Here is a 17,663-nt window from a genome sequence, read left to right as displayed (position 1 = left end):
AAGGGAAATGTTATGATATACAAATTATACCTCAACAATGCTGTTAAAAATGTATTACTTTCTAATTTAAACAAATATGAAGACAATACAGACAAATGCAAGAATGGGAAGGCCTGGAGGCTGCATTCCACTGTTGCATTAACAAACCTAAATGGGCTCAGGCTGATATCATTAAATATATACATAATACCTTTTTTATGCATCTTCTTTGATTGACAAATGAGGGTACTTTTAGAAGAGGGGCTTGTACCTGGACATCTGGGATGAACTTCAGAGAGCTAAGAAACACCTCTGAAATTTTATGAAAAATGTGAATATGTATACATTGATATTTATATACATACATATTCACATGTATGTATATCATATATGATTTTTTCTGCAGAAAAGTTCATTCTATTATGTAGTACATGGCTGTATAAATATGCTACAGTTTATGTACAAATTCTTGTGTTGATAGATATTTGAATTACTCCAAGTGTTTGGATATAGTTAACAAGGCTATTATAAATACTCTTCTGAACATCTTCTGGTGCCCATAAGCACCCATTTCTGAAACAGAGGAATCACTAAGTCACCTGGCATGTTACCTCTGCTGGGAGCCATCAGCCAAGTAGGTATGACAATTTCCTTGCCAGCTACTCCCATGCTGTCTAGTGGAAGGACTCCTGAAAGGTGACCTTGCTCAAGGACCAGGGTGGATTCGTGTTTAGGGTGTCCCCGGTTTAGCATAATAGGAGATTAGAGTGTTCCCCCTTTAGAATAGGGCATATCCTGCTGCCTGAGTTCCTCTTGAGTTCTTAGGGTCAGACAGTATATTTGGGAGACAGAAGCCCAGTGGAGTGGTGGATTTGGGCAGAGAACCTGGATTCCCCCAGAACGTGTTTGCAGACGGCCGGTGTGAGTTCGGGAATAAAGAATTGCTGTTTGAATCTACAAGCTGTGTGGTGGCTCGTGATTTTGTGCCCAGCCAGAGACTGCAGCAACCTCCATACCTACTATGTAATGACAATCCATTTCCCAAGGTGGTTGTGCCAATTTTTATTCCTAGCCCAAGTGCAGTAGTGTTCTCATTGCTCCACTTCCTCATTAGGTACTGTTTTCTCAGATTCTTCATGTTAGCCAATTTTGGTATAAAGAGATCAATCATTTTAATTTGCATTCCTCTGAAGATTAATAAGGTTGAGCACCTTTTCAAATAAATCAAATAAATGATTTCCTCTTTCTGAAGTGTGTTCAAATATTTTGCTCGATTTTTTATTGAGATGTCTATCTTATTGAGCTGTAGGAGGTCTCTATTATTTTGCTGGACAAATGTTTTACAAATAGCTTCTTAGTTTTCTTTTATAAAGACTTTTTGTTGAAGTAGAGCATATACATTTTAAAATGTACAAATTGTTAGCACAGTTTGCTGAACTTTCACAAAGTGAATACACCTGTATAACTAGCATCAGATCTAGGAAAGATATGATCAGCCTCCTGGGAGTGTCCTTCCCCACACCCTATCCAATGCACTCTTCCAAAAGATAGCAACCGTTGCTAACTTCTAACACCAAGTATTAGTTTTGAATATTAAGAATGACTTTTGTCTGCCATGGTGTCTTCTGATTATGATAAATACTTACTGCTAGTAATATCAAATTTCTTAATATCTTCCTTTACAATCAGTGCTTTTTATGTTATATTTAAGAAAACTTACCCCACTCCAAAATCATAAAGGTATTATCTTGAAAGCATTTTATTGTTTTGCCATTCACACTTAATTCTTTTTTTTTTTAAGAAAGAGTGAGAGAGAGTGAGAGATTGGGAGAGAGAGAGAGAGTTTTAATATTTATTTTTTAGTATTTGGCGGACACAACATCTTTGTCTGTATGTGGCGCTGAGGATCGAACCCGGGCCACACGCATGCCAGGCGAGCATGCTAATGCTTGAGCCACATTCCCAGCCCCACACACTTAATTCTATATGTCACACAGAATTATTGTCTATGGTGTATAGTAGGAGCTTTAATTTCATTCAATTTCACATAAATACTCAATTGTCTCAGCACTACTTATTAAAAAGACTGACATTTTCCACCACTGATCTGCGGTCCCACCTCAATCATAAATCATGTGGCAATCACTTTCTGAGTTTTCTGTCTTACCGAACTGTTTATCCTCTTATCACTAATACAGTATCTTAATTCTATAGCTGTATAAAAGGTCCAGGAACTGCAATAAAAATTCAGATGAGTTTCAGAAAGAGTCTATCTATATAAATTGCTTCTTCTAATTTATGAACTAGTATATATCTTTACATTTTAAAAATCATAACATTTATTTAATAGAACTTTATTTGACCTAAAAGCCTTCAGAAATAAAGACCTACAGATCCAGGGAAAACTCCTGTTTTTATGTTTATGTTCCATGAAGAATGGATGGCCATGTAGAAATGACTGGAAAGGGGGTGTGAGCTAATGGTAAAAGGCTGCCAGGATCCTAGCAAGCCCTGTCTGGTCAGATTCTTCTTGGCATCTCTGTATAGCCTTCTTTCCTTCTGGACCTAAGGCAGGTCCTGTCTGAAATGAGGGTTTTTAAGGGAGGGGGTAAGGGAGGGTAAGGGGACAGGAAGGGAATAGCAGGGAGGGTAGAGGAGAGAGAGAGAGAGAGAGAGGGAGAGAGAGAGAGAGAGAGAGAGAGAGAGAGAGAGAGAGAGAGAGAGAGAGATAGCGCTTTCTAGGTTTTATGAGAGAAGGCTTTGGGAGAGAAGGGTGAAGGACAGGAGGGCAGGAGGAGGGCAGAGGCTTTGCTGCCTAGGTTGCTTTCGGGATTCCAATCTCCTTCAGTTAGAAGTTCTCAGCAGGCCAAAACCCCACCCTTTGGGCTATCATATTCTGATCTGACCCTGCCCACCTTTCCCCTCTCCCTCCCTCTTCCTCCCTTTCTCCTTTTAAGAAAGGAATGTGTAGATCTTTCCATATTCTAAGATCTTCTTTGATTTCTCTGTTTAGGGTTCTGTAGTTTTCATTGTATAGATCTTTGACTTCTTTCATTGATTCTCAAGTATCTTATTTTTTTTTGAGGTTACTGTAAATGGGGCAGTTTTCCTCATTTCCTTCTCAGAGGCTTTGTCACTGATATACAGAAATGCCTTTGATTTATGGGTGTTGATTTATATCCTGCTCCTTTGCTGAATTCATTTACTATTTCTGGAAAGATCTACCTCGCTCTTGGGATAGGCAGAATTAATATTATCAAAATGACCATACTACCAAAAGCACTATATAGATTTAATGCAATTCCAAACAAAATCTCAATGGCATTCCTCATAAAAATAGAAAAAGCAATCATGAAATTCATCTGGAAAAATAAGAGATCAAGAATAGCTAAAGAAATCCTTAGCAAGAAGAGTGAAGCAGGGAGTATCGCTATATGAGACCTTAAACTATACTACAGAGCAATAGTAACAAAAACAGCATGGTATTGGCACTAAAACAGACTGGTAGACCAATGGTACAGAATAGAGGACACAGAGACTAACCCACAAAATTACAATCAGCTTATTTTAGAAAAAGGTGCCAAAAACATGCACTGGAGAAAAGGTAGCATTTTCAACAAATGGTGCTGGGAAAACTGGAAATCCATATGCAACAAAATGAAATTAAACTCATAACTCTCACCATGCACAAAACTTAACTTAAAATGGATCAAGGACCTAGGAATTAAGCCAGAGACTCTGTGTCTAACAGAAGAAAAAGGTAGGCCCTAATCTTCATCATATGGGTTAGGCCCCAACTTCCTTAATAAGACTCCTATGGCACAAGAATTAAAACCAGGAATCAATAAATGGGATGGATTCAAACTAAAAAGATTTTTCTCAGCAAAAGAAACAATCCGTGAGGTGAACAGAGAGCCTACATCCTGGGACAAAATCTTTACCCCTCACACATCAGATAGAGCACTAATCTCTAGGGTATATAAAGAACTCAAAAAGCTAAGCACTGAAAAAACAAGTAACCCAATCAAAAAATGGGCCAAGGACTTGAACAAACACTTCTCAGAAGAGGATATACAATCAATCAACAAATATATGAAAAAATTTTCAACATCTCTAGCAATCAGAGAAATGCAAATCAAAACTAAGATACAACTCTAATCGGAATGGCAGATATTATGAAGACAAACAACAATAAGTGTTGGCAAGAATGTGGGAAAAAAGGTACACTCATACATTGCTGGTGGGACTGCAAATTGGTGTAGCCAATCTGGAAAGCAGTATGGAGATTCTTTGGAAATCTGGGAATGGAACCACCATTTGACCGAGCTATTGCTCTCCTTGGACTATACTCAAAGGACTTAAAAACAACATACAACAGGGACACAGCCACATCAATGTTTATAGCAGCACTATTCACAATAGCTAAACTGTGGAGCCAACCTACATACCCTTCAGTGGATGAATGGATTTTTAAAAATGTGGCATATATACACAATGAACTTTTTAAAAAGAGAATAAAATCATGGCATTTGCAGGTAAATGGATGGCATTGGAGAAGATAATGCTAAGTGAAGTTAGCCAATCCCCAAAAAACAAATGCCAAATGTTTTCTCTGATATAAGGAGGCTGACTCATAATAGGGTAGGGAGGAGGAACATGGGATGAATAGATGGATTCTAGATAGGGAAGAGGGGAGTGAGGGAAAGGGAGGAGGCAGGGGATTAGCCTCCTAATGAATGTGGAATGAATGTGATGGACATCATTATCCAAAGTACATGTCTGAAGACACAAATTGGCTGTCAACCTACTTTATATACAAACAGAGATATGAAAAATTGTGGTATATATGTGTAATAAAAATTGTAATGCAAAAAAAAAAACCAAGTACATGTATAACGTGAATTGGCGTGAATATGCTTTATACAAAGATATAAAAAATTGTGCTCTATATGTGTAATAAGAATTGTAATACACTCCATTGTCCTGTATTTAAAAAAAAATAAAATCAATAAAAGAAAAAGAAGGGAATGGGGAGTGGGTAGGGAAAAACTGTGGAATGAACCCAAACTAACTTTCCAATGCACATATGTGAATATACTATAATGAAACTCATCACTTTGAATATCTATAAGATACTAATTTTAAAAAATGTAAATAAATAGATCAGTAAAGTGGATCAAAGGGAACAGTGGGAGGGAGGATGGGGAGGGTGAAGGGATTGAATTGGAGCAAATTATATTCCATGCATTTATAATTAGTCCAAATGAATCTAATGTCAAGAATAACTATTATGAACAAATGAAAAAAAGAATAATGACTTCACTGTTTTTATAAAATGCATTCTCATAAACAATTCAATCAAGAGAAATGAAAAAAGTAAAAGAGAACGTACAATTCAACATCTCACCAACCATAACAATTATTAAGTCACTCTTCCATCTTTTTCCCTAATTTCAAGATTACTCCAGTTTCTTTTCCTTTTGATATTCTTTTCTTTCTTTCAACAAAGGTTTATTTTCTACATAAAATTCTTATATTTCTTTTGTTGAATTTATAATAAGGTCCTTGATATTATTTAATACTACTATATATATTATAATAGTTCATTTTCTAACAACTATTACTTGTTTGAGATAGAATTGATTTGTCTGTACAGATTTTATATCCAGAAACCGCATTATCTTATTAATGAGTTATGAATAGGTTTTTTTGCATATTCTCTATATATTCATAAATATGCAAATAAAGAACATCCCCCCTTTTATATTTCATTTTTCTTATCCTAGTGCAGTAGCTAGGGCTTCCAAAACAATTCTGATGAAAAGAAGTAATAGACACTCTTGTTTTGTTCAAATTCATCATTAAATGATTTGGGGTTGTAAATGTCATGTAGCCATGTTTTATCAAGTTAAGGATGTTTTTCTGTTCTTTGCCAAGAATTGTTTAAAATCAAGGCTGTATTTCAAACTTAACTGAGAACTTTTTCTGCATTGTTGACAACATTATGAAATCTTTCCCCTTAATCTGCTAATGTGAACTACCTTGATAAATTCTGCTAATAATATATTTTAAAAAATCACTCATTAGTTCATGGAGATTTTCTGAATTATTTTCTACACCATCCTATGTATCATAGTTTATTCAGTCAATCTTCATATGGCAGTTACATTATTTCTAACTTTTTATCATTATAAAAAACACCTCAACAGAGAATCTGGTATATATGCAAGTGTTTCCCCCTCTTTTTCCTGCATTTTGCGGGTGCACCTTCAGAGTAAATTCTCAGGAATGGGATTGCTAAGGCAAAAATATGTACTTATATGTTGTTAGAGAATGCTCAATTTCCCTCCAAAGGAACTCTACCATTTTTCTATTCCCACCAGTGATTAATAAGTATCTATTTCCCCTAAGACTCACCAACAGTAGCTTTAATTTAGGTTTTTTATTAAAAATAAAGTTGAGTATCTTTTTATATGTTTAACGGGTATTTTTAAATGTATGTGTGTGGTGTGCATGTGTGTGTGTGTGTGTGTGTGTGTGTGTTCGCACGTGCGCACACTCGCTCATGTTGTCTGTTCCTCTCATGTATTCTGCTTTGGTTATTACCATTAAAATTTTTCTTTATATATTATGAATGTTGGGTTGGGATGTAGCTCAGTGGCAAAGTGTCTGCCTTGCATTTGCAAAATCCTGGATTCGATGCCTAGTTCCAAAAAAGACAAAAAAAAGAACCCACCCTACCCCACCCCCCAAAACCCCCAAGAATGTTACCTCTTTTATGTCTTACCTCTTTACTACCCTTTTTTTGACAGTCAAAAGACGATTGCTTTACAACTTTCAAAGTCTTTTTGATGTTAAGTTTGTTTTTTTTCCAAGTTGATATTAAACTTGTTGTTACTTTGGGGTGAGTCAATTTTATAACCTGTCATCATCTAGATCTTTCAGTTGAAATGGTAGGGCTGATGCTACATTCCTTACCAACAATCTTTTTGCCTGAGATTACACAGTAAGTTTAATGTAATCATTATGCTTCAAATAATTTAATATGGAGGCAGTGATTGCAAGTCTGAATTTCTTGTTTAATTCAAGGTAGAATGTCAAACATTGTGCTCCATGATGAAGGAAGCTGACTGTAATTAAGATCATAGATTACATAGAAAGGTGCCTATTTAAGGTGTTTCAGAATGGTCTATGATGTGCTCTCTCTCTGCATGGTCAACTCCTACATACTCAGTGAGTCCTAAATCTGGCTAGATTTATTGAACTCCCTCAGCCCTTCTTTTTGCCAACCTATGACATTGGTGCACATCTCTAATTATAATCATGTGCTTTTGGCTCTGTCTTGCTGACTACACAATAAGCATCCTGAAAGGTGTGGGAACTGTTCCTTTTATAGTATGCACAAGGAATAAACAGATCTTTATTGAAGAAATATTTTATTGAATGAATGACTGAATTTCCAGTTCTAGAGGTTATCATGCTTTAGTAAACAAATGGCTAGAGAATCTATATCAATGAGTGAAGAAATAATAAACATAAAAGAAGATCAAATACTAAAATAATACCATACCATCTATAGCTCCCAGGTTAGATGAAAAAGGGTGCATGTTTTTGCATCAAAGATAAAACCATGATAGTTGTAAATTGAGCCAATGCATTAAAAGGAAGATTTATAAGTGAAGAATTAACATATCCAATTTCATAGTGTAATATGAGAACAAGTCAAGTACATTCATAAAATCTGAAGACTAACAAGGATAAGAAAGAAATCACTACACACAATCCAGTGTAAACTGTGCTATTCCAGCTAAATCATCTGCTCTCAGATCTAGAACAGAGATCAGAAGAAATGTTCTTCCACATGGAATTGCTTTGTAAATAAGAAATAGCTAACACTTGTGAGTATTTGTGATGTGCCACGTACTGTCCTAATCCTCTCATCTAATCCTCACAAGAATAGTTTAGTTCTATTTTTCAGAGGTGAAAAGTGAGGCATAGAAAAACAAATTATCCATAATCACACAGTAGTTTGGCTACAGAGTCCATGCTTTTAACCATCATGTCCCATTTTAACATCTTTATTTTAATTGTCCCTAAAGCCTTAAAAGGAACTGCAGGAGAACCTCCCCATCTCAAGCTTCTGCAAAGTTCCTTTTGCCATGTAACATAACAGTCACAGGTTCCCAGGATTAGAATATAGACATTTTTGTGAGGCCACTATTTATGCCTTATACTTTTAAATATGGAAAACTCTAAATGGCTACAGCTGTCCAAACCAAGTTTTCAATAACATCCCAGGAATGTTATTGAGCTGTCACTAAGAACTCCAAGTAAGGGAGTGATTAAAAAAGAGTAACATTTGAACTTTGTACACTGGGCAATGCACATTCACAGGAATGGACAGAGACTGAGTAGCCCAGATAGCAATATGATAGGTCTTTAACACTCAAATAGCAGTGAGCAGCAGGACTGTGTTCATTTGGTTAATTCCACTTTCAGTTTTTACTGCAAGACAAAGAAAGCCATTGGTAGCTGGTGAGCCCCAAGTTGTACTGAACACAGAAAGCACGTCTTTTTCTGACTTATCTGCCCCAACCACCTCTTATGCACCAACCAGAGCAAGCATGCTCTCACTGGTGTCAAAAAGAGTTGTAAGGAATTACTCAATTCAGTGTGAGTTTCTGTGAGAGGAAGATTCTAAGCCTAAACCTAAAGACAACTCTGATAAAGTAATGACAATGAATTAGAAGGTTTGGAAACATTTCACCACATTACTGTAATAGGGGACACCAAAAAGTTCATTTTGTTGATGGAAACTATTTATTAACAGGTAGTACTTGGGTAAAAACTCAAGTTGCTCTATTTCATTGTGCTTCATCTGTGGAAAACAATTTATGAAGGTAGCTATGGATTCCCCAAATGGCTGTTTGTTAAACACAGACGAGTTCACTCAAGAATGTTTTAAAAACTGTGTAAAAGCGTCTGACCTTGCCAAGAATGTTACAGCCACTTCCACTGTGGAGAGGAAAGGGAATTGTGCAAGTAAGGCCTCTGCCTCTGCTGGGCACCCCACAGCACTGACACAGACCAAGCAATGAAGCACCACTCTACCTGCAACAGGTACAGAAAAACAATGGGAGAGCATCTGAAGCCCCTCACCCCCCGACCGCAACTTCTTTGTTCCAAGAGAATGCTGAGAAAAATGAAGGTCTGAGTATCAAGTAGGATGGCCTCACATTCAATAGTCTCTCTGTAGCCATAGAGATCATGGAGAATCAGACAATGAAAGGACCACCAGCCTGAAGATGAATCTGGAGTGACATGGATATGAAGGTCAGTGGGATTCTTAAGACCCTGTCCTCACATGCAGAAGGGGAAGTCATTTTTTTCTTTCAACTTTTTATTTTTGCTTTTTAAAAATTGCTATTGTTTATATCTCATATCATACCATAAGGACAATTTCTAGTCCAAAATTGAAAATGGCATGACAGTCTTTGTCCAAAATAGTACATTATTGTCTAGGTCAGAACATTAAAAGAGGAAAATTACCAAAGATTATATTTTTTTAAAACACTGATTTGAGTTTGCTTATTGAGTAATTTCATTTGCTTGGCTTTTTACATAATATTGTACAAATGTTTGTCACAGGCATTTACTTCAATAAGAGGTGAGTCAGTGTTCATTTTGCCTTGGTGCTTGGTGAATTAAATGTCATGAATAAGAAGTACAAAATTTTTATCCATACTTTTAGGACAGAGATGTACCTGATATATAAAATGTAAACTAAGCATTATCATATGTATATGATTATATATGTCTTCTTTGTTTTAGATTTATCATACTTGTAATTAAATTCAGATGTCTGATACAACCAATTCAAAGTCTGTCACACACTTTTTTTAAGTGCACATTTCTTTGTAATTTTAAAATGCAATAAAAAGGATATATATAAAATAATATTTTCTAATATTTTGGGATAATTTTAACATAATTTAAAATAATGGTATTGTCAAATCATTATTTGGTCATAACATTTTGTAGATGGCACAAAACATGAAATGGGTCTTAAAAATCTAGCAAGAGAAAAATTTTGCAATTTGTACTGCACATCTGCAATTTGTACACACATAAAAATTGTGTGAAAATATAAATATAAAAACACATGCACAATTTCTTTTGGGTGGTAACTAATTAGTAGTTGAGGAACTGCTCCAACCTTTCAAAATAAAGAGTAAAATCATAAGAAGTTTGTTCACTTTGAAATTACATTAAAAGTTTGATAAAAATCTTAGGGGTCATTAGCTTCAAATAATAATATTTCTAAGTCTGTCAAAAATTATACCTGATTAAAGTTGTTTGTATATAGGTTATATGAGTATGTTCTTGTTTTTATTTTCTTTATTGACTGGTACTAGAAATATGTATTTTTCTGTGTTCAGAAATATGTGATTTGGATAATGGCTGAATTCTTAAGTGTCACCATCATATCTGGAAAAAAATAATAAATACTCTCACAAAACCTACGATTAATCAGTGGGTATATGTTTCATACACAGATGCTATTTAGCATGCAAGGAAGAGTTACTACAGGTGCTGGGTTAAAAATTTGAGTGGCCAGAGCACTTTCAAGAAAAAGCAGGCCAGATGTTGCTTAGAGCCTTGATGAAGAGCCTACTCAATAGACATTTCCTATGAACCAATTTCTGCAAATCTCTGGAGAAAACCTTTTTTGAATTCAAGTGACAAGATTCATGGATTAAAAAAAAAATGAGCCAGACATAGTGGTGCATGCCTGTAATCCCAGCAACTTGGCAAGTTAAAGCAGGAGAGGCCAGCTGGGCAACTTAGCAAAATCCTGGTTTCAAACTAAAAAAATAAATCAAAGAGCTGGGGATGTAGCTAGGTGGTAGAGTACCCCCAACTTCAATCCCCAGTACTACAAACAAACAAGAAACAAATTATAAAAAAAGAAATCTTAAAATGTTTCCAAAACTGCTTGAGAGTGATAGAATATTAACAAGCCTTAAAACTATTGAAAAACAGCTAGGAGAACTACCAGATAACATTGAATGGTATTTTCCTTTCCTTTCAACATAAGTACATGACTGGATGAGGGACTCTGGCTCTGACTGTTTGGCTCAGTCTGAGAATTTGAGACTTTGAGAGGAAGGAAGTCCTCAGAGAGCCAGAGTCTAACTGCACACTTTGGTGGTATTTACTGATTAACCCTAGATATATTCTGAAATTCTGTGAAATAAGGATGCCTTAATATTCATGGAACAGCAATGTATATTTTGTTGCAGTGTTCAACTTCCTATATGCATGGGTAAGAAAAAAACTGCACTTTAGCTGAAAATGAAATCCATATTTGCTTAACTCTCAAGTTCAACTCAGAATTGAATATTTATGCAGGAAAGAAACAAGTACAGGTTTGATATTAAAGAAGTAAGATTCACTCTTCATTTTGAGTTTCAAAAAAACATTTTTTGTAGATATCTAAGACTATATAAAAGATGAATAACAAATACAAATCTAGAATAATGTTGAAATTGCTAGGCTTATGTTTAGGTGACTCAGAAATGTTTTTTAAAATTTTGTCTAAAATTGTATCATGGCTACTTGTGCATGTGGTACTAGGAAACGAATGTAGGGCTTCACACAAGTGAGGCAAGCACCCTACCACTGAGCTACATCCATAGTTCTTTCTATTTTGAGACAAATTTTCTCTAAGTTGTCCCCACTGGTCTCAAACTTGCAATCCTCCTGCCTCAATTTCTCAAGTAGCTAGGATTATAAGCATGTAATCCTGGCCAGCTATTTTTTTTTTAATTTCTATTACTTTGGTTTATCATTTAGAAGCTTTAATATTCAACATGATAAATAAATTTTCAGGTAATAAATGATAAGTTATAAATTTATATCCTCTATTTAAATAAAATCTACTGAGATTACCTTAAGAAAATTAAACTACTATTTGGACTTAAGCCAGTTAGTGTTTAAAGCAGTACACAAAAGTTACTGTTTGTCTTATGAGAATTGAAGGCTTTGAAAATGATATTAATGTCAAAGAAAGGTTTAACAATTTTTATTCTTTTCAAGAAACGTTGGATAAAAATCCATTTTTAATTTTAAAAGGGAATAAACAACTTTTGGTCATACCATATTTATATATTATACTTCATCTCATTAGCTTAACAGAAGTAGTGTTTAGCATGTGTGTTTGTCAAAACTCATAAAGCTGCACACTAAAAAAGATGCCTTTTATATATGTAAGGGACACCTTAATAAATCTTTTTTTAAAAAGAGCACAATAAGCTAGATGCTATGGCACAAGCCTGGAATCCAGGTGACTTGGGAGGCTGAGGCAGGAGGATCCCAAGTTTAAGACTAATCTCATCAACTCAGTGAGGCCCTCAGCAACTAAGTGAAATCCTATCTCAAAATAAAAAATAAAAAGGGCTGAGGATGTGGTTCACTGGTAAAGTAAACCTGTGTTAAATCCTCAGTACCAAAAAAAAAGTACAACAAACTTACAATTATATAAATTACATAAAATAAACGTAATAAAAATGTTATAATTCTTAGAAGCACCCTGCCATGATAATGTAGACACAACAGCCTTATCACGACTGAAATCTTGGATGTCCACAGTATAACAATTTTTTCCCATTCTACAATTAAGTTAAAGGTTAAATTGTCCTTCAATGACATTTTCAATTTTATAATGACACAGGCCCTTGAAAATATCATCGAAAATCAAATATAGCCAATTGAACTATATGTACTCTTTCTTACTTTGAGGAAAATAATTCAGGGAATAGAAGGGTTTAGTGAGCTTTCTGTATCTCTGAAATAAAATACCAAAATGCTATATCAGAATACAAAAATCTGATTACTTTGGGCTTAATCTTTCATAGCAAATAGACTTAATTTACAGAGTTTCTTTTCAACTCAGCAACTTGAACCCCATAAAGACCTAAATCTGTCCATTTCATGACTTATATCATCTGTTTCAAGGATATTGTTTGCTACAGAAGTATAGCTAGTGAACAAATAACCAAACCAGAAATTTATAGAACTGGAATCTATTTCAATTATAGCATGTGGTTTGAAAAGGAAATAAAAAATACAGAAAAATTTTAGCAAATTTATTTACCTCATCATCTCAGCAATCTTGAAATTTCCTACAAATATGACAAGTAAAATATAGCTCTTTCTTCATAAGGATAAGCAGATTGGAAATACTTACCTTGTACCAAAGAAACACTAACAATAACATTTTATAGTGACTGTAATTTTTCCAATAATCCTATGGTGTAGGACATTAGCACCATTTAGAGGTGATAATGAAAATACAGTAGCCACCACTACACCAGCAAATGAAAAGTATCATGCCAAATGCTTTGTATGTGGTGCCTTAATTTTTACTGTAACCCTACAAATTAGGCATTGTCAACATCTCCTTTTATAAAGAATTAAGTACAGTCACTTAACTACTGATTGGCAGATGTTAGACTCAAAAGCGCAGGTATCTTGTTTGTCTAAGCCTATACTGTTTATATTTCAAACGTCTTCTACCAAAGAGTATTTAAATTACTGGAATCTGACTTTAATTATGAAGTTTTCTGGATGATAAGTATATTATATTTAATTATACCATAAAGCATAGAGTCTTTTAAAAAATGCATCACAATAGTACAATGTTATTTCTACACTTCCAAAAATGAACTAGTTCATCAGAAGTAAAAACTGTGCATTGTATAAGAACAGAAGAAAGTATAGAAGTGGAAGAGTCAAAAAATTTACTCAGGGTGCTTGACTAGGGTATTTTACAACCTTGTTAAGATCTTCCACAAATAAAAAGGACTTGCTATGTATTCTTTATTTCCCTGTTAAGGGAAACTGTTTAGTATCTGTTCCTCCAGGTCCAGGTTTCACAATCATATATGATTATTTAAAGAACAGCTAGATATATAAAGAAAATAATTAACATAGCAAACAGTTACTCTAGAAAGCCTACTTACAATGTTGGTCCATGGCTAGCATCTGGAAACCTGGATTTCAGCAGGATTCCCATCGTGCCCTGTTAAGAAGATCACTGTGCCTAAACGGCCCATGCAAACAATATGGTTTGTGCTGAACACTTGCTTTCTTCCTGTAGTCTGTAGTTTTGGTTCATGCTAACCCCAATAAGTGTCTTGTGCACTGAATCTCTACAGTGCTTCCCCAATAGACAATATTTTTCATTTCACAGGTGTGAAAGAATGTTGAGAGAATCGAGTACATATTTGACTCTGCTGGAAGAGGACTCTTAGAAGTTTGGTTTCCTTTGGAATTTGTCTGTGTGCCTTTACCCTTTGCTGATTTTGTTCTTGTGTTTTCTTGTTGTAATGACTCAGAATACAACTGTGAGTACAGCTATATGCTGAGTCCTGTGGGTCTTCCTAGCCAATCACTAAACATGGGATGTTTTGAGGATCCCTGACACAAATAGTAAGATACTTTCACAATAAACCGATAGCTACCACTAACAGAATGGCCGTGATAATTTGCTTAAGATTGGCAAACTTGGAGATGTTTTACCTGCCACTAACAAGTACAAAAGTAAGTTCCAAACACCTGACCTTGAATTATATAATGTACATTTTTTGAACCCACCAGGCACTCTAGCAGGAAAAGAATCAGGAGACCCTGCTCCAGCACCACCTTATTCTTCATCTTCTTCAAATTCTAAATTCTCTTCCTCACCAGGGGCTAAAATTCTCCTATATAAAAAAGGACAGAAAAATTAGTGAGCTACTCCACTTAATACACCAGCTAACCCTCAAAGCCACTAACTTCCCAGATAAGATGCTGATTATTAGGTTAATGTTGATATAAATGTCAATGTCAATCATTTCATTGCTACCAATGGTATCAGTCATATCACCAATACCAAATTTGATAGGGAAAAAAATCCAGAAATATTTAAAAAACAGGCATAAAATAGATAATAAAATCAGAAGACAAAATATGGATGCTTATTTATTTACCTTAATGGGACAGGCTGAACATCAAATGGAAATTCTTTATTATATGTGAGAATATTCTTTAGGACTAGAATAAAGACATAGACAAACATTAGTCTTATATCTTATATCTTAGTCCTACATGTTATTAAGTCTTATATATTAGTTAGTCTTATATGTTATATCTTAAATTGATACTTTTAATCGTATTTTATAATGTATTAACCACACATTAATATATGTATTTTAAATTCCGAGCTTCACTATCATTTCAAGACTATGCAATTGACTACTGAGTGTCTTAGCAAAATAAAAATGTCCATAGTGGACTGCAGGTACCAGTATTTTCAGAGTACTGTAAGATCTCCAAGGAAAGTCTCAGAGCCCTGATAGAAAATGAACCATAAAATAGTTCTCCAATGTACAAGGTCCTAGGTGATATAGGGTGAAAGAGAATACCTCTTCTCCTGAAGTATTTTAACTAAAAGATTGATACTGAAGATGACTAATTAAAGAGAAATAGATAATCACATCTTATTCTTTATCCTAAGTAGATTTCCCTCAATACTTATCACACTGGTAAGGTTTGTAGCAACAAGGTTATAATTCTAATATTCCTTTTATGATGAAATTTATTATATATGTGTACACACATATATACATGCATATATGTGTGTGTGTGTGTGTGTGTGTATTTACACATGTGTACACACACATACACACACACACACACACACACAGCAGACTCTCTCCTCAGGGAAGTCATCAAACAACATAATGCTATCACCTCTTGTGTCCTGGTTGATTACTTTCTGGAATGTAAGCCTACAGACAGATGTTATACAATTCTATCTGTATCTGGAAAAGTATTTTATGAAATTTATTGTTTCATTTCCCAATTTATGGGTTCCTAGTGACTACCTGCAATTATTTCAAGGTGAATATTTAGCATTATTAATTGGGCAACCCATGATTTTTACTCTAATTACTCAGACTTTAATTTTGGAGTCTTGCAGATTTGAGTTAAAAGGAGTATGGCATATTGGATTCCTAAATAAGAAAATTCAAAAAGAACAGGTTGTAATTACATAACTTATTCCAATAGGAGTCAATCATCCAGTGAGAAAGAAGTTGGAAACTTGTATCTAGATTCTCATTACTCACTCTTAATTCTCTCTTCCTTTAGCTCTTCCTCATCCTTTATCTCTTTCTTCTTCTCAACAAATGCATACCGAGTACTCACAATGTTCCAATCACTGCTTTAGGTGTTAAAGATACACAGTAATCAAGAACTCATATTTGGATCTTAGACTTTACTAAGGAAAAGTAGACAATAAATATGCCAATAAATAAACTAGATAATGTAAGATGTGATTAGTGGTATGAAGGATACAAACAGGATGCTGTGTAAAAGCAGAGAGAACTTGGTAGAGTAGCTAAGGTAGACAGGGTGCCTTTCGAAACTAAACTGTAAGAAGACATTTGAGCCAAGACCTGAGATGAGAGGAATCATCCACAAGTGGCTCTAGCATAAGGGCTTCCCAGGTATTAGAGAACAGGCTGGAGCAACAACAAAGGTTCCAAGTAGGAAAGAGTTTGCCTTATTCAAGGCATAGAAAGGACTGTGAGAACTTAAGTCTGACAAGCAAAGGGGAAGCAGCAGGAGATCAAAGTAGAAGGTTTAAATCAAAACCTAGCCCTACAATTACAACAATAACTTGAACATTTACATAAATACTCTAATCTCCCCAGTTCTAAAATGAGAATGCTACTTCCTTTACAGGCTATTGAGAGAATTACAGCCTAAATAAATGTATACAAAATGGCGAGGGAAAATCTAAAATGGACATTCACTCTCTCCATGACCTTTTTGATCTAGTTGACTAGAATCCTAATATTTCTTATCTTACTAAGAAGTACTGTTTATTTTTTAATACAAGAACATCTTTTCTATACTTCTGCATGATCATTGTTACTAAACTATCAAATCAACTCAATATTAATAAGTAATATTAATAAATATTGATCACTTACACAACAATGGAATAGATACCCAAGAATGGGGAGCAGGTAACAAAAAGATCATGTCTCACTTATATCAGAAACAAAAACACAGAAAAGATCATATTGTAATAAGAGTTTAATAAAATGGGCAAAAAAATCAACCATTAAAAATGTATATAACAATAATTTTTAAAAGTTGATCCTGTGATGGTGGCTTGTGTCTGTAATCCTAGGTACCAAAAGCCTGAGTCAGGAGGACTAGAAGTTCATCTGCCTAAGCAACGTAGGGAGACCCTGTCTCAAAATAAAAATAAAACAATAAAAGAGCTGGGGTTGTAGTTCAGTGGTAGAGTGCTTGCCTTGCACATGTGGCACTGGGTTCGATCCTTAGCACTACATGAAATAAATAAATAAAATAAAGGTATTGTGTCCATCTACAACTAAAAAAGTTTTAAAAAATAAAAAGAACTGGAAATACAGCTCAGTGGTAGAGCACCCCTGGGTTCAATCCCCAGTACATCAAAAACAAACAAAAAAGTTGAAAAATATCTTGGTTATTAAGAATATCTTGGCTGAGTGTGGTAGTGCACACCTGTAATCCCAGAGGCTTAGGAGGATTAAGAATTCAAAGCCAGCCTCAGCAAAAGTGAGGCATTAGCAACTCAGTGAGAC

General features: G+C 34.8%; 1 pseudogene; it reads right to left on the bottom strand.

Annotated features, from left to right (window-relative positions):
- LOC143388427 (axin interactor, dorsalization-associated protein-like) overlaps positions 1-17,663 on the bottom strand; it is a 36,746-nt pseudogene that overhangs the window by 4,115 nt on the left and 14,968 nt on the right.

This window comes from Callospermophilus lateralis, unplaced genomic scaffold (genome assembly GCF_048772815.1).
Source record: "Callospermophilus lateralis isolate mCalLat2 unplaced genomic scaffold, mCalLat2.hap1 Scaffold_193, whole genome shotgun sequence".
NCBI classification, from domain to species: Eukaryota; Metazoa; Chordata; class Mammalia; order Rodentia; family Sciuridae; genus Callospermophilus; species Callospermophilus lateralis.
This window is presented reverse-complemented; position numbering and strand designations above follow the sequence as displayed.